The 18308-nt window shown below is 48.0% G+C and overlaps 1 protein-coding gene across 5 annotated transcripts in view; it reads left to right on the top strand.

The window, feature by feature from the left end:
* The first annotated feature begins 1121 nt into the window (after positions 1-1121).
* The window catches only part of INPP4A (inositol polyphosphate-4-phosphatase type I A), a 138576-nt gene continuing 121389 nt past the window's right edge, over positions 1122-18308 (top strand). For 3 of the 5 annotated variants that reach the window (XM_058534503.1, XM_058534501.1, XM_058534498.1), the window contains exon 1: positions 1122-1286. The gene's annotated coding sequence lies outside the window, so the exon portion shown is untranslated. The remainder of the gene's footprint in view (positions 1287-18308) is intronic. The other 2 variants (XM_058534505.1, XM_058534504.1) reach the window with 1 other exon arrangement.

Genomic DNA, 18308 nt, shown 5'->3' with positions numbered 1-18308 from the left:
AGAAGTGGACCCTGGCCAGGGAAGCGGTGAGCACCAAATTTTAACCACTAGTCCATCAGGGCTGGCTCAGCTTTCTTTTTTAAAGCAAATTATAAATGCCTGCTTTTATACCTGAGGGATGTGAACTCTGACCTAGAAGTGTTCTGGTGTATTGAATTAATATAGTTTTCATTTAAGATTTTTTTTCAATTATTTTATTGAGGTCATAATGGTTTATAATATTGTGTAATTTCAGGTGTACATTATTATTTATCAGTTTCCGTATAGACTGTATCATGCTCACCACCAACCGTCTAATTTTTATCCATCATCCTACATGTATGATCCTCTACCCCTTTAACCCACCCCCTCGTTTAAGAATTTTTAAGGAGAATTTTTTTTCTGATAAAATTTAAAGTCACCATGATAAAATAAATGTTTATATTCAGTCCAGTATTTACCCTTGCTTAAGCAGAAATATTACGGTTTAAAGTCACATTAAAGTGAAAAATTTCTTCCCAAACTTCTGAATATTGTGTTTTTTTTCCTGTGGAAAAACAGAACTTGGGAGAAGTGTAAGGAGCTGACATTTGGTGAGAGTCCACAAATGTCTGTCTCTACAACATGCCAGAACAGGTATGGAAGGGTGTCAGCAGTTTCTTCTTGTTGCTTATCTGTATTTTGAAAGCCTGATTTTAATTGCACACGTTTCTGGGTTGTCCGTTCAGTTTCCTAAGCGTCTCCCAGGGAGTGCGGACCTTTGCACCACGGGGAGCACGCTCACCCTGGGGCAAAGGGCCGGAGCTCTTCACCCGGTCGCGGCTCTTCCGTGGAACCTTCTTCCCTGGGGCTGTGTCAGGGCCTCAGAAGTCGCAGCCTATGTGAGGGCGAAAATGCAGGCCATTCGCTTCCAGCCGAGAGCGCGGTCTTGCGGGGGCCCGGCGGCAGCAGCCAGCACGCGCGGCTCGGGCGCCGGGGGGCGGGCCCGGCGGGCTGGGGGCGGGCCCGGGGCGGGGCTCGAGGAGCGCGCCTGCGCGGCGAGGCCGGGGCCGGGGCGGGGCTGCGCGGGGCCTGTGGAGCGGCGGCGGCGGCGGCGGCGAGGTTCGGGCTGCGGGCGGGCGGCGGGTTCGCGGCTGGGGTGGCCGCCGCGGGCCGGGGCAGGAGGACCGGCAGCTGGGGCCGCGCCGCAGCCCGCGACTTGGCGACCGAGCGGCAGCGCTGCTGCGGCGGGGCTGGGGCGCGCGGCCCGGCGGCACCGAGGACGGCGGGGCGGCAGGGCGCGGGCGCCGCGGGCCGGGGCGCGCCGCGTAGGTGAGCCGGCCGGGCCGGGGGCAGGGGCGGCGCGGCGGCTGCGGGGAGCCGGGGCCCGGGCTGCACCCGGCGGGGCGGGGCGCGCATCCCCAGACCCGGTGCGCCCGCCGGGGACGGCGGCGCCCGCGGTTGTCATGGAAATCGCACAGCCTAGCGGTTCACCTGCGGTTGCGTCTTCGGGGAGCAGTCCAACCCCGGCCGACCCCCTGCAAGACCAAGACCCGGGCGGTCTCGGCCGAGTGGAGCGCGAGGCTGGAGCGGGTGGCGGGGAGCCGGGATGCAGGTCGCGGCGCCCCGAGGCCGGGTCCTGGCGCCTGCTTGGTGCGTCTTCAGGGCTGGATCTGGGGACTCCAGACGCTGAAGGCCTTGCTGTGTTTCGGGTGGAAACATAACCGGGTGAAAAAACCGTGCATCTCGGTGTAGGAAATCTGGTCTCCATCCTCTCGACGCTGCCCTGTTCTGCCGGCCCATAGCGCCAGACGTTTCTGGCATCTGAGCTTCTTATATTTTCTTTTTTTCTGGCTTTGCTAGTCCGTTAATTGAGGGCTGAGAAATTTGCAGGGATCTGTGACCGTCTCTGGAAAAGCCAATTATGAGTGTGTCGGCCATAGAAGACTGAAACACTCAAAATGTCAAACGTGAATTTATGTCTTTGTGGGCGAAGGGAGCGGTGGTGGCTGGGCTTTCCCTCCCCCTTGTCGCCTGCCCTCTGACATTACATAATGATGTGTTCCTCTTGCCCCGAGTTCATCCCTAATGACAGATCATGAAAATATTCCTCTGGGTAAGAAAAAAGTATGGGCAGTTGTAATGCCCATCTTGTCTTTTGCTTGGAGACGGAACGTGTATTGTATTGGGAGGCTGCCTAAGAGTAGAATTTGATTTATCACCTGCCCCTTAGGGCATCTAAACCAAGGGAATAGGGGGTGGGGTGGCAATTTGAATGTTACAGTGGAATTCTGCCTGATTCATCTCTGTTGACAGTGGGACTGTCAACATTCACATTCATCTGTGTGGACTGTGGGCAAGCCAGTGGGGCTGGGGACAGAACAGGCTGCCTTGGGCGTGAATCCTGGATCTGCCACTTGCTAACTCTGGTTCTCAATTTTCTCATCTCTGAAAGGCGAGAACAGAACCTACTTTGCTGAGTTTGTTTTGGAATCTAGATGCGGTTGGCATTGGTACATGCACATAGAATAGCTATAGGTTGTCCTAGAATTAAGCCTGATTTTTCTTTGGTTGAAAACAGGCTTTCTTAACAGGAATTTTGTCTTTGGAGCTAGGCTAGGGCCTTTGTTTTGGAGGTTCTTTGCTGAAATGTTTACTCTTGGAAGATTCAATTCATTGGTTTCTTTGAAGAGAGGTGAATGATGGTGCCCACGTGGGAAGGTCTGTGGTGGTTCTGTTGGATGGTTGGTGTCAGAAGACCATGATGCTGTGCCAGGGGTTGCGTTCGTTGTATGTGAACGGAGCCCCAGAAGGCCTTGTTTCCTGAGGTGTCTTGTATACACATCTCTGTAGCAACAAGCCAAAGTTACTGGGAGAGTTTGCCCTGAAGACAGTTTAAATGAATGGATGTTGAACCAATTCAAAGAGAAAGGAGGGCTGTATTTCTACTGAGCTCAGCAATAGAGTTAGTCTTACTAATTCTCATAGCTACTTTACTTATCTATTTTTCATTAGGCTTATGCCATCTCAGAGTGTTTATCTGCTCATGTACAAGGCTTGTCTCCCAACTAAACTTGAAGTTGAGGGTAGACATTATAGTTTATCTCATTGTTTTGGAAACTAGATATTTTGTCCAATTGCTGTTAAACTGAATATTAAGATCTTTTAAAAAGTTGCTTTAAGGAAAGGATGAAATAAACTAATATACATGAAAGCTTGTTGTAAACTGTGAAGCACCAGAGAGATGGAGTGTATATGACAGAGAGAACTATTGACCCTGCAAGTCCCTTTAGCCAGCTGCCTACCTGGAAGCCTTCTTTGCAGCCAGCAAATCTGCAAATGCACCAGAGGAATGGAATGGGAAGGCGAGTGGGACCAACTGACCCCTGACCCCCACCCCATGGCTTTAACATCTTAGGAATCCAATAAGACAGAGTGGAGGGGGAGACTTTGGATCAAAACAATTTTATCCTCTTTTTTTTGTAATGAAAAACTCCTTTATAGATTACATATTCCAGGAAGGTCCCCATAGCATCATCAGCTACTCATGGTGTCAGGATGCTTTGGCTTTCATGGAGGAAAAAATAGCACAAATCTGCAGTGAAAAAGGCTTGATTTTGTTGTTGCTTCTTTTGTGGAACTTGACTAATGAGCTGTTCTTGAGAGATTCATCAAAACAGCTTTTTCCAGTGTCCTGAAACTAAAGCTCTGTGAGGAGAGCATATTCTGGGGGAGACCAGTAGTAACACCGTGGCAGCCCTGCTTCATTTTCTCTCTGTGCTTTTAAGAAAAATGCCATCACGAACCTAATCCCCAGGAATTTACCTATATTTCTATAGATAGGCGCACCTTGCTCTCTTTAAATTTTTTTTTTTATTATTTCAGGTTCACTGAAAAGTTGCGAGAATAATCCAAAGACTTCCCAGATACGCTTTACCCAGCTTCTCCAAATGTTGACATTTGCTGCATTTGCTTTATCCTCCTTTCATATCTGTGTGCGTGATTACTTTTTTCTGAACTGTTTAATGGTAAATTACAGACTTGATGCCCTTTTACCTCTAAATACTTTATTGTGTATTTCCTAAAAACAAGGGCATTCTCTTGCATAACAACAGTACAATTATTAAAAATCAGGAAGTTAAATGTTGATACAACACTATTATTTAATCTACAGGTCTTTTTCAGATCTTGCCAATAGCCCAAATGATGTCCTTTAGAGCAAAAAAAAAAAAAAATCTAAGATTATGCATTGCATTAAGTTGTCCTGTCTCTTTAGTCTCCTTTAATCTGCAACAGTTTCTGAATCTTTCTTTGTATTTCATGATATTGACACTTTTGAAGACTACTGCCTGTCTTTTGGATAAAGTCCGTCAATTTCAGTTTGCCTGCGTTTTCCTCATGATTAGGTTCATATGATGCACTTTTGGCAGGAGTAGCACAGCGGTGATGCTGTGGGCATCTTAGCAAGTCCTATCAGGAAGAGGCATATGCTGTCGATTAGTCCCATTCACTGGGCATGTTAACTTGGATCACTTGATTAAGGTGGTGTCTGCCAGGTTCCCTCACAGAAAAGTTACCATGTTTCCCTTTGTACTTAACATGTATCTCGTAGTAAGGTAACATCAGACTAGTAAATATACTGTTACTCTTCATACCTCTACGGACTAGTTTTAGAATCCATTGATGATTCTTACCTGAATCACTTATGATAATTGACAGATGGTGATTTTCTAATTCCATATTTCTTTCTACACTTATTAGTTGGAACTGTACTGAGAGGAAGAACGTCTCTTTCTCCCTTATTTATTCTTTGATTTACAGCTCTACACTCATGAATTCTTGCCTCATGCAATAGATTTTAGTCTGTTACTCTCACTATTCGTTTTGTTGCTTATATTGCCCCAGACATGTCCTGCAGGAGTCCCTTCAGGCTGGCTCTTTTATCCTTTTTACATGTCCTCATCATTCTTTGAGGACTTCTTTTCTTTCTGGCACAAAACCTTCACAACACAGCTTGTACTTTCCAGCCCTGGAATCAGCCATTTCTCCAAAGAGTCCTGGTTCCTTTTAAAGGAGAATGGTATTTAAAAACCAAGATCTGGGTGGTAGGGGTGCTCATTGCTACTGAGGTGTCACTGCTTCTAGGCCTTTTCAGTGGACATATGCTCTCATTGTAAGCAGAAATGTAGATACAGTATACAAAATTTTCTCTGATTTGCTTTTTAAATTTAATGCTATGTCCTGAAGAGCTAGATGTACTGACATGAAAAGTTTGCCTTCTTTTGGTATGTATTCCAGAGTTTGGGTGTACCATAATTTAATTATCTTTTATAAATGGGCATTTAGGTTGTTTCCAATTTTCTGCTCTAAAAATAATGTGAAATCTGTGGCTCACAACATTGTTTACACTCACAAATATTTCAGTCTTCTAGTCCATAGAAGTAGAATTTCTGCATCAAAGAGTAATTTTAAATGGATAGCTTTGCCAAACTGCCCCCCACTTCCAAGAGGCGTTATCAGTTTGTACTCCTTCCATTAGTGTGTGAAATTGCCTGTTTCCCTTTAACTCGGCCAACACTAAAGAGTATACATCTTGTTAATTTTTGCCAAACTAATGGATAAAGAAGAAATTATTATTTTAATTACATTTTGCAAATTTCCAAAATATTGAAAACCTTTCCTTGCTAGTTTTTGTATTTTAGCCTCTGTGAATTACCTGTTCATATCCTTTGCCCATTTTTTCTTAGGTTGTTTTTCTTTATCTTACTGGATTGTGAAAGTTACTATAACTTCGGACATTTATTCTTGGCAGCCTTAGATGTCTCCTTTAAGTGTGGTGCATTTTTCATCCTAAAGATGAAGGAAACTAACATTTTCTGAGCACCCCCTACATTCCAGGCCCCTGGCCAAGTGTCCATATGCATCCTCTGCAAGGTCTTGTGAGGAGGGGTGTTGTGGGATCGAGGAGGAAGCTGAGGCGAGGCGTGGTTAAGGCACCACCGAGGGTGGTTGTCAGGGGTTGAATTGGGATTCAAACGTAGGTCTGTGTGGATCTCATACCGTTTCCATTAAATCACATAGCTTCTTACACAGGATTTTAAAATAAATGCTTTATGTATCAGTGTAGGGATGAAAAGTAATTACCTGGAGTCCTCAATATCAACAATTTATTTTTTTAGTATTTTGATTTATAAGTAAGGAACTTTTGTATTCAGTTCTTTTGTTGAGCATACACATTTCTCAAAACGATTTATTTTATTTCTATTTTAAACTTGGGACCTGAACTCCCTGTGAGCTTCTAACTAGCTGTGTGACTTTGGGCAAGTAGCTTATTGTTTCTGTGTCTCGATTTTCTCATCTGCAAAACTGGACTGATGGTAGTAGCCACCCCAGAGGCTTGTTGGGAGGTTAAATGAGTTAATACACATCAAGTGCTTGGAATGATGCCTGATGCCCGCTAAGCACTCAGGGAGGTGACCCTTTATGATGAGTTTGCTTATAGAGCATGTACAGGCGCATGGAACTTGGAATTAGAGTAGCCTTTTCTCTGCAGGTTTAATCTCTTAACCATCCCTTTTGTCATCACTTGGCTGGGAAATGGGAAACCGGGGCCCCTAGGTTCTGTGTGTTCATCTCCTCCCTGTGGTCTCTGCACACACCTTGCTCATGCCGTATGACGTGCCCGCCAGCCTGCCCAGCTGACTCCTAGTGTTTGCCCACAGCCCCTAACCTGAGGCAGGTGAGACACTACAGGCCTTTCAATATGGAGTCTGTTCATGAGGTTCATCTGGTGAAGGCCTCAGAAGCAGGAAGTGTCCAGTAGGGGAGGGTCCTGCTATGGTGATAAAGATGAGGTGTCCATTTTCTGGAATAGAGTCAGGAAGACAGAGGGGTGTTCGATGGCCTCCAGGAGGAGGGGAGGGCATTCAGCTCCTCCTAGCTCCCTTCCTGGGCATATGCTGTCGATTAGTCCCATTCACTGGGCATGTTAACTTGGATCACTTGATTAAGGTGGTGTCTGCCAGGTTCCCTCACAGAAAAGTTACCATGTTTCCCTTTGTAATTAACATGTATCTCATAGTAAGGTAACATGAGACTAGTAAATATACTGTTACTCTTCATACCTCCACCGACTAGTTTTAGAATCCATTGATGATTCTTACCTGAATCACTTATGATAATTGACAGATGGTGATTTTCTAATTCCATATTTCTTTCTACACTTATTAGTTGGAACTGGACTGAGAGGAAGAACTTCTCTTTCTCCCTTATTTATTCTTTGATTTAAAGCTCTACACTCATGAATTCTTGCTTCATGCAATAGATTTTAGTCTGTTACTCTCACTATTCATTGCTTTGACTGTGTTCTGCATATACAAAGGTTAAACAGTGATCACATTACATATTGGGTGATAATCAAATGGCTGATAAAATGGAATAATTGACAGAGCCCAATTAAGATGGGGATATGTGCCAAGAAATGTCAAGATACCCCAGAATCTTCCAAGCATTGTTACTCCTCTGATTTAGAAGAGGACAGAGAGGTGGGTGAATGGATGGGCCTTAGGGAAACACCTTGCTGGTAGACGCTGCCCGCCTCAGGGGGAAGAGAAGGGTGCTTTTGGATTTTGCCCCCAACTTGTGGTGACTTGGTGAAGTCATGCCCGAATTGCACCTCCTCCTTCCTCCTTCATCCAGTGGAAGTGAGTCCCTTCTTTCTCCCTCGCTCGGCTCCCAATCCGACAAGGAAGTGGAGCTGTGATAGTGCCTGTGGGCTGCGTGGATCAAGTGTTATGTGTTCTTGATCTAGCCGGCATAGGGGTGAGACACACATACACACACGCACACACAGTGTCTGTTTAGGGAAGTGCTTCTTTAGTCTGAGGCCTTGGAAATCAGACTCCTGCCTCTTCCCTCTTTCACTTTCTCTCCTGCAGTGATTCAGCAGTAGCTTTCTCTAGAGTAAAGAAGCTTAGTGTCAGAGACCCTGGAGGACCCCGGAGATGGCCATGGAGATCGGAGCTGCCTGTATACCATGCTGACAAAGCTCTTCCTGGTCCAAGGAGAGCATCTGGTGCCTTTCCCTGGCTCCCCCAACCTGCGTTCCGTCCCCACATCCCTCCTTCTGGGCCTTTTGCAGACAGTCCCCCAGTACAACTACAGGGCTTCTGTGTTGGAGCCCCAAACCTTGTCATTTTCCCGTGGACTGATGGAGACCACTTTACTCCCTGATGTTTCCCCCTGATAATTTATTCACACTTGTTGTCTGGTTCAGGTCTGGACTTTCTCTTTGTGGCAGCTTGACATCCTTCCTTGACTTTTCCATCTACCTCTCCTCGACCTCGTTTTACCCTATTTTTGACTTATTTCCTATTAACCACTCCAGACCTTTTATGTAACGGGTACGTGGATTTAAAGTTATCAGTTAAAGCATAAACTGGTTAAAAAGACAAAAAGAAAGAGCTTCAGATGGATACAACTACGTGAGTGCTGTCCCTGGGCGCCTCTCTGAGCCCTCCCTCAGACACCTGGTAATTCTGTCGACCTTGAGTTCCTGCGGCGCCCCTCTGCGCCCTCCAGTTGCACTTACAAGGCAGGATTCTGGGGTCTCCTGAGAATCCCCTGCCTCCCTTCCTGCTCCTGTCCCCACGCCTCCACCATAGCCCTTGTACAGCTGCTGTCAGCTGCTGTTATAGTCGCTGTCTGATAATGTTAATTCACTCTGAGATATGGAATTCTTTTCCTTCCCTGTCCTGTGTTGCTTGCATTTCAAATAGTTCATTCTCTAACCCTTTAATTAGGATTTTCAAGAAGGATGACCTAGGCATACAAATTCTGGAAGTGTGAAGGAAATACATTTAGGCAGGTGGGTGTTTCTGGAGAACAAGGTCCTGTTAGGAAACAGAGATGCCCTGTTCCAGAGTCTCCCTGGATTCTGGCGTGTATCAGTTGGGGTCTTCGGGCTGCCAAGTAAACAGTAAGGACATTCGTTATCTCGCAGAAGTGGAGTTCTCCTCCGTCAGCAGTTTCACAGTTTCATCGAGGACCTAGATTCTTCTCCTGTCTCCTGTCTCCAGCCGTCACTGCTGGTTTTGTCCCAGAGTCAGCCTCCTCATGGCCACGTGTGGTCCTCAGGGTCAGTGGGCCTGTGTGTTTCCCTGCTCCTGTTCCTGTCAGTCCCCACCCACGGTGTCTACCAGTGTCTACACAGTGTCTGCCAGTCCTCCCTCTGGTCTGTGGCAGAGGTGAGGATTCATGTGGCCTGCCCTGGACCAAGAGCATGAGGCTGTGAGAGTGCTGTGTGCTGATTGCCGTGCGTGTTCCCCCACGTGTGGCCCCAGACCAGCAGCGTGAGCGTCAGCATCAACTGAGACTTGTCGGGTACGCGGTCTCAGGCCCCACCCCAACCTACTGAATTAGAAACTGGGGTGGGGGGCCGGCCCTGTGGCTTAGCGGTTAGGTGCGCGCGCTCCGCTGCTGGCGGCCCGGCTTCGGATCCCGGGCGCGCACTGACGCACCGCTTCTCCGGCCATGCTGGGGCCGCGTCCCACATGCAGCAACTAGAAGGATGTGCAGCTATGACATACAACTATCTACTGGGGCTTTGGGGAAAAAAAAGGAGGAGGATTGGCAATAGATGTTAGCTCAGAGCCGGTCTTCCTCAGCAAAAAGAGGAGGATTAGTGTGGATGTTAGCTCAGGGCTGATCTTCCACACACACACACACACACACACACACACACACACACACACACACACACACACACACACACACACACCCCTCGGGTGGGGTGCAGCAATCTGCTTTTTAACAAGCCCTCCAGGTGGTTCTGATGCCAGGTCAAGTTTGAGGATTGCTCTCTTAGTCTAATCAAGACCAGCCCCACTCCTCAGCTGGAGATGGGGCTGGCTTTTCCTGAATCCAGAGAGGATAGTTCCCAGAATAGGAAGAAGGGAGAGTGAATGTTGGGTGGGCCACACACAGTGTGAACCGAGGGGCATGGGAAGTGTTTAAGGAGCCTGTGGACCGCTTTGCTCTCCTTGGCGCCCCCTGCCCTATTCCCCAGCTTACTGGCCCGGCTAAGTTTCCTAGCCCCCCTGCCTGCAGCCTCTCCAGCTCGTCTGAGTGTGGCCTGTGTCCTCCCTGCAGGACTTGGTGCCAGAGGAAGCAGCACTGATAACACCCCAGCCCCAGGTTCTATCTCTGGTCCAGCAGGGATGGAGTCCACTGGGTGGGCTGGCCCTCATGACTCACTTTCTGAAGCCGTCCCAAAGTGTGTTCAGATGTGTACAGTTTGCATACTCTGCTACTCCTTGCTCAGTTAGAAACAGGAGAGAGCAGTACAGTCACGGGCTTGGGAAATGTTGAAGGAATTGGCCTGGAGACAGCCTGAGAGACTACTTTTAATGGCAGTTTGTGGCTCTCTCTGACTTTGCCTTGTGTGACCTGCTTTGCTGTCCCCTTTTGCAGGTACAGCTCCAACTTGATGTTTGGGTGAAGTCAAATAGCCACCTCCACGGTGTAATGTGTGAGATCAAAATAGCCCGCTGTTCCAGAGATTTCCTGGAACTAGTGAGCTGTGGTATTTCTAGATTTCCTTGACTTTCCAAGGCTTTAAAGGTTCGTGTTGATACACAAAAAAGGTGTTGAGGACCAGTCGCACACTGAGCTCTACTACATCGGTGCTAACTGCCGGGGAAGGAAGGGCCCCTGAGGAGGAGACGGACGGGGAGGGCTCAGAACAGTGTTTTTCGGATGACAGTGGTTCATGAAATCAACGTGAGGTTGTAACCTGCATTTAAAAAGTTTTTTGAAATAGAGTGGAAAATATCCAAGTATGTTTCCTATAGGAAGGGTAAGCATTTTTTGGTGAACCATGTAGTCATCTGCGTGTATGTGTTTGGGTATTGTCACAACGTGAATGTTTCTTACTGTGGGTTTTGGTAAAAATGTGTCAAACCCAAGGGTTGAGCAGAGGGGGGAGGGGACCCACTGGACGTGTGTACACACACAGGACTTTTCCCGGGGAGAGGGCTGCGGCTTCCTCAGAACCTCTGGGGTCTGTGACTCACCGTAGCTGGAGAACCACTGATCTAGAAGCAGGGAGGTCTTTTAGCGGCGTGGGCCAGCGGGAGTGGAGCTGGAGCCCATGAGGACAGCAAGAAAATGGTCTCAACTTTCTGGTCTTGCTCTGGTTTATTGTCTGTGGTGTTTGACCACCTGGGCCAGATCCGCTTGATGATGTTGGGGGCCCTTAGCATGGCCACTCTGAGAAATGGGGCGGCAGTGGCAGGGAGTGTATCGATTTGTCAGAGGTTTAAATTTTAACTCTGGATGCCTGACCCATCTTTCTCCTAACAGAGATCTGGATGCACCTTGTTTTGAGGCCGGCCCCATGGAGCCATTGCTGCCTGTGCTTTTTCCCTGCTATCCTTTGTGGCTTAACCATAACAGGACAACTCCCAAGTCACCTTTGGGTGACTTTGGGATGGGTGTGAGATGCGTTACTTAGTGCAGGTGTTAGACTGGTTTGCATCACGAAGCGTATGCATTAATGGCTTTGGGGTGGCTGTGTCTGTTTTTTGAGGGGGGAGCAAGTTGGATGGTGGAAAGAAAAAGGGCTGGACATGACCCTGAGTCAACTTTCTCATCTGTAACGTGGGGAAGGTGCCTGGCTCAGTGAGGGGCCTGGGGTGGTGGGGGTGTGTGGGTTGAATAATATAGGAGGCAAGAGAGATCTGTGAACTGCGGTGCTCCGGACCAGTGCAGGTGGGAAGGTACTGTCTCACGGGGACTCAGTGTCTCCTTGCTCAATTGTATAGTCTCGATAACTCTGTTTTCCCACAGTGCCCCTATTTAAAAATGTACTCAAAAGGCTAGAGTACATCCCATCTCAGACTCCTGACCAGGGCATCTCTGAGGGGAAATATTGCAGAAGAAGGAGGTTCTAAGAGGCAAGGGACCGCCAGCAAAGGTCAGAGGAGAAGGATGTGGGTAGAGGGGAAGAGGGAAGTGGGAGGGGCCTGGGCTTATAAACTTTCAGTCAGGTGGTCACTGACCCAGCTAAGTCTTCTACTGACACATTTTTTTTTTAAAGCACATAAAAACTTGTGATTGTGTATGGTGGAATGTTGAGTATTTTCACATTTTTTATTCATTGCTTTGACTGTGTTCTGCATATACAAATGTTAAACAGTGATCACATTACATATTGGGTGATAATCAAATGGCTGATAAAATGGAATAATTGACAGAGCCCAATTGAGATGGGGATATGTGCCAAGAAATGTCAAGATACCCCAGAATCTTCCAAGCATTGTTACTCCTCTGATTTAGAAGAGGACAGAGAGGTGGGTGAATGGATGGGCCTTAGGGAAACACCTTGCTGGTAGACGTTGCCCGCCTCAGGGGGAAGAGAAGGGTGCTTTTGGATTTTGCCCCCAACTTGTGGTGACTTGGTGAAGTCATGCCCGAATTGCACCTCCTCCTTCCTCCTTCATCCAGTGGAAGTGAGTCCCTTCTTTCTCCCTCACTCAGCCCCCAATCTGACAAGGAAGTGGAGCTGTGATAGTGCCTGTGAGCTGCGTGGGTCAAGTGTTATGTGTTCTTGATCTAGCCGGCATAGGGGTGAGACACATACACACACGCACACACAGTGTCTGTTTTTAGGGAAGTGCTTCTTTAGTCTGTGGCCTTGGAAATCAGACTCCTGCCTCTTCCCTCTTTCACTTTCTCTCCTGCAGTGATTCAGCAGTAGCTTTCTCTAGAGTAAAGAAGCTTAGTGTCAGAGACCCTGGAGGACCCCGGAGATGGCCATGGAGATCGGAGCTGCCTGTATACCATGCTGACAAAGCTCTTCCTGGTCCAAGGAGAGCATCTGGTGCCTTTCCCTGGCTCCCCCAACCTGCGTTCCATCCCCACATCCCTCCTTCTGGGCCTTTTGCAGACAGTCCCCCAGTACAACTACAGGGCTTCTGTGTTGGAGCCCCAATCCTTGTCATTTTCCCGTGGACTGATGGAGACCGCTTTACTCCCTGATGTTTCCCCCTGATAGTTTATTCACACTTGTTGTCTGGTTCAGGTCTGGACTTTCTCTTTGTGGCAGCTTGACATCCTTCCTTGACTTTTCCATCTACCTCTCCTCGACCTCGTTTTACCCTATTTTTGACTTATTTCCTATTAACCACTCCAGACCTTTTATGTAACGGGTACGTGGATTTAAAGTTATCAGTTAAAGCATAAACTGGTTAAAAAGACAAAAAGAAAGAGCTTCAGATGGATACAACTACGTGAGTGCTGTCCCTTCAAGAAGAGTCCTGATCGTATTTCAGGGTTGCTGCCATTGCCAAAAGCTTTCACCTTCTTCATTGGTGTGTCTTTCTCCTTGAAACACAACAGAGCCCACGAGAACAGAAACCTGCTTTACTCAGTAGTGCAAATAGTCCTGCCGATAGTCGGCATCCTGCTAGCGATCGCCGAGGACACATGTTTTGTGGTTATCGTTATAGGTGCCTTTGAGCTGTATGGTATGTGGAATAACTTTACTGGAGGGAGGAGATCTCTGCATTTGTAGTCAACTTAATTATTTAATCATTCTTTAGTTATTCAAATATCTTTACTGAGCTAGGTATTAACCTTGTTGGTCAAAGAGAGAGGAAAAGTTAGCAGATGCGCTGTGAAGCAGCGAGGGGCCTTTTGCAGGGTTGGTTGACCGGCTCAAAGAGAAGGGATGCTTCCATGACGCAGTACCACTCCTATACCGACTTGGTGGTCCAGAGTCATCCAGGTTTTAAAGTTAATCTCCATCAGTTTCCAACCTGGGCGACATTGGGATTTTGCACTGGGGACTTGACTGTTGGGCCGTGTCCCGTGTGTGCCTGGCTCTGATGCTCTCAGGGCCTTGGGCCACTTGTCTGGAGTGCAGGTCCGTCCTTGTTACAGCAGCCAGCACAGCCTCCGCTGCTTCCAAAGCAAAGAGTGTTCTAAGCTGTAGTGGAATGGACTCATTTCAAACAGGATTAGATGAGATATGATCAAATTTCAGGGCAATAATCGCTGTGTTATTCCTTGGAACTGAGCATCACAGGATCTGACCAGTGTTACATACCCACAGGTTGGCTGTTTTGTGAACTGTTAAGGATTGTACCAGTGTTTGTCGTGGCAACTAGCAGCCCATGGCTTAGACTGTAAACCTAATTTAATGGACTGACTGTAATGAATGAAAGCAGGTGCTATTTTTACCTCATAACCTAGATTTGTCTACACTAAATATACAAGCCAAGCTAGTAAATGTTTGGGATAGTAAACAGGAATTCATATTAAGGCTTTTTGAGCTTGCTACCCAGACAGGCCTAGAAATAGGATTGGTTAGCTTTTTTAGGATTATAAATGTTGATTATCTTGGGGAGGAACTGTTGTATAAATTAACTACAACAGAATGAATCTTAACTGTGCCTATAAGGTCTTGTAAGAATGTGCTCACCTTAGCCTGGAGCCCAGGGTAAATTTGAGAATGCTTTATTTAAAGGTCTCTTTCTGGAAAAATGGGGTTGTAAAGGTACTTAAATCTAAAATAGTACCCTTCCCTATCCACAGCTCTCAGCATTCCAAGATGGTGACATTCAACACCGTTGGATATAAGTGGGGAGTGGTAGAATTGTTAGGATTAATATTTGGCTGTGTATAACAGGAAAAATCTGAAGGAAAAGAGGCTTAGTCAAGATAGACATCTATTTCTCTTTCATGTGCTGAGGTCCAGAGGTGGGCAGTCAGAGCTCATGCCCTACCATCCCGAGAGTGAGGCCCAGGGCCTCATGTCCAGGATGGCAGCTGGAGGTACAGCCTGCTTCTGGGCATTCCGGATGCCAGGCTGGATGAAGGCAGACTTCCTGAGAGCTCCTTGTCAAACTTTGCCATTATATCTTGTTGGCAAGAACTGAACTCTGTCTACACCAAGCTGCAAGGAGAGTAGACAGCCCCGTGCCAACTAAAGTCAGGGTCCTGGGCCTGTCACTGAGGGGGGAGGGAAGAATGGACATTGGAGGCAACTAGCTGTGTCTTTCCTGCAGGTTGTTATCTTTTTTGGAAGATAAGTTTTTGTGCTTGTTGGGAAAATGTTGGCAGAATGTTGGGGAGATTTCTCTGGGGAAACTGTAGGCATGGGCAGCTAACCAAGAACTCGAGGGCGTGTGACCTTTCTCACTTCCACATCTGCCTTCATACTAGAGTCTGAAAGAGGTCATTTGATCCCCCCTGTGCCTTACTTTTCTCATTTAAAGAATGGAAATGGTAGAATTCAATCTAAGCTCTCAGGGCCACTGCTGAGGCTCACAGACCAGGGCTGCTTCCCATCAGTAGTCTCCCTGGTGTTGCTGGACCCGTGGTGTGCCCAGAAGGGAAGGGCTGCCTCGGTGGGGAGGATTTCAGGCCACGTGCGAAGTCCAGGCGAGGGCCCGTGGATGAGGTGCCCTGAGCGGGGAGGGGCCTGGAGTGGAGGGGCCCAGGAGAAGGCAGACAGGCTTCTCCCCACCATAGCCTCAGGGGCTGGCTTACCCTTCCTCGCCCTCAGTCTGCCACAGACAGGCTCCCACCACTGAGTGTGGGGAGGGCTGGCCTCACTAGCTGGATTAAGGGTGACCCCTGGGTCTGTTTGTCCATCTATCCTGCCTCTTTCTCTTCTCATCCTGCTTTTCCTTTCAGAAGGGTGATCCCAAGTGCTCATTGTCTGTCACATGAAAGGGATCTAATAACGAGTTTACTCTAGGTGTCAGCGAAATTGAATGTGTTCTTCTTTTTGAGGCATGTGCATTTTCAGAAGGATATATTTGCCAGCAATTCCTAAACTCAAAAGAAAGTTGCAGTGATGGTCGGATGTCAGACCCAGGAACAGGCGTGGATGGGAGAAGTTTGGGGCCCTCCTCATGCCTGCCCACCATGGGGCGTAAGCATTTGTCTGCTGCACATCTGGGTAAAGCTGGCCAGGCCAGCTGCTCCCGTCACTGTCCCTCCACCCCAACCCAGTACATGTGCGCACATCCACCACTCACACCCCATGTGTGCTCACATGCCACTCGTGCTTGCACATGCCATTCACTCGTGCACTTACGCCTGCCACTTGTACATGTGCGTGCACACCTTTTACGTACACACACACACACACCCCCCCCCTTAACAAGGCAGTAGCACCAGGAAGTTGAGCTCCTTGGAGGAGCTGTGCTGGCTCCCTGGCTGCCTGGAGTCCCTGGGAGTTACAGGTATAGACATGCATGTGTTCAAGAGTCTTTACAGGGGCCGGCCCTGTGGCTTAGCAGTTAAGTGCGTGCGCTCCACTACTGGCAGCCTGGGTTCGGATCCCGGGCACACACCAATGCACCGCTTCTCCGGCCATGCTGAGGCCACGTCCCACATACAGCAACTGGAAGGTTGTGCAGCTATGACATACAACTATCTACTGGGGCTTTGGGGAAAAAGAAAAGGAGGAGGATTGGCATGGATGTTAGCTCAGGGCTGATCTTCCTCACAAAAAAAAAAAAAAAGAGTCTTTACAGAGAAACATTCCTTGAATTCTTGCTTCTGAAATAAGAGTATTTCTGATTGTGTTTTCAAAACTAATGATGAAAATTAGCTTATCTGTGTTAACAATTTTTCCTAGCCTTTAAAAATTTTTAACCTTACATTTTAAAAAGGCAAGGATTATGAAATGGCTTTCTCACCTTCTCTCCCCTGGGAGTGGCTACTGCAGGCAGTGAATGAAGACTTTCCTCGTATCCCAGTGAGAATCATTACTGCCTTAGCTGATGGTTATCTTCCAGATTGTTTTGCTATCCAATTTCTCAGTAAAAACATAAATTATTTTCGTGTTCGAGAGTGAAATATTTGACTTAAGGAAGGTGACCACCCAACTTCATAGAAGTCCCTCTCCTCCTCCCTCATGGGTGTGCTGGTCCATATTATTTGGGATTTGCCTTCCTGTTCCACAGATGCCGTGGGGAGGTGTCTGGCACCAGTGAACCAGATGCTGCACGTGTTTTTCAGAGGAAGCAACGACTGTTGGGACACCCTAAATATGCAGTATGAATGCAGAAAGTGAGGCCCCTGGCCAGGAGGGAAGTGGTTCTGATTTCCATGTCTCATCTCCATTCTTAAAGGGGAAAGCACCATCAATGGAGAACGGCAGGGCAGAGAAGTGCAGGGAAAGCGGACGTTCTTGAGCACACTTGTGTGGCCACTGGCCTGGTAACCCTTGCCAGGGACATAGTAGGCACTGGGGAAACATCTGAGTTTAAGGTGGCGACCACCACAGGGCCAGAGACACATGAAGTTCAGTGAATGGAGCCTCCCCGGGGCACAGAATATGGTCCTAGGTCAGCATCATGTAGCACTCAGGCCGAGCTTTGTCCTTTGGGAATGATGCCCACTGTGAGACAAGATGGATGGCGCAGGTCTGGGTTGTCCCCGGGGAAGGAGTTACACTGACTGGGTGGACCTGGGTCAGGTGCTTGCCCCTAAACCGGTAGTCTTGATGCTGGGGAACTCGGCGCTTTGATTGCCTGGCCTGGATCTCTTGCCCTCGTCCCCCCCAAGTTGAGTGGCCTGAGAGAGGGCAGGTGGCACGGTTTCCCTGACGGAGTGCAGGGAACTGTTACTAGGAGGAAGGGGGTAAGTGCTGGGCAGCCAAAAGGAAACACAGCATAAAAGTAAAATCATCTACTCTGGGCACCCTGAAGGGCTGGGGTGTGGAGTGCCAAGTCACTGGCTCACCTGCACCCCATGCTTGGGAGGTCCCCTGACCCTCTCCTTCTTGGTGTATAGCTCCTTGACAGTAACTCCTTAGTAACTCTGGAGGAATCACTTAAAAAGTTCACTTCAACTTTACTACATTTTCTGGGGAGCGTTGTGTCCCACAGTGGCATTCACAAATGTGAAGATTGTTCTCTGGGGACATGCCCAGTGAATATAACAGAACTGGGGTGGATCAGACTTAAGTGTCCTTCAGGGCAGGGACAATAGCTCAGTTTTCTTTGCATCTCCAGAGCATCCCACAGTGCCTGGCACAAAATAGGTGTATAATCAATGTTTGTTGAGTGAATGAATGAACAAAGCCACTACGTTATTGTTGAAAGTACAAAAAACCCCTCAGTCCCTCTTGGGAAGATAGCCTGTTTCCCGGAGGTCAAGTTGGGGTTCAGTCTAACTTGGGAGAGGGAGGTGAGACCGGAGCCCATGGACAGCTGTCACCCCAGTTAGTTCTCAAGGTGAAACCAAACCTGTCAGCTAGTCCCCCTGCACCTGACGTGTCCTCGTCGTGCAGTGACAGTTTGTGTCCTCGGCACACAAGCCCTCTCATCCAG

This window comes from Diceros bicornis, chromosome 40 (genome assembly GCF_020826845.1).
Source record: "Diceros bicornis minor isolate mBicDic1 chromosome 40, mDicBic1.mat.cur, whole genome shotgun sequence".
Classification (NCBI taxonomy): Eukaryota; Metazoa; Chordata; class Mammalia; order Perissodactyla; family Rhinocerotidae; genus Diceros; species Diceros bicornis.
Note: the sequence above shows the minus strand (reverse complement) of the source record. Positions and strands in the feature narration are given on the sequence as shown.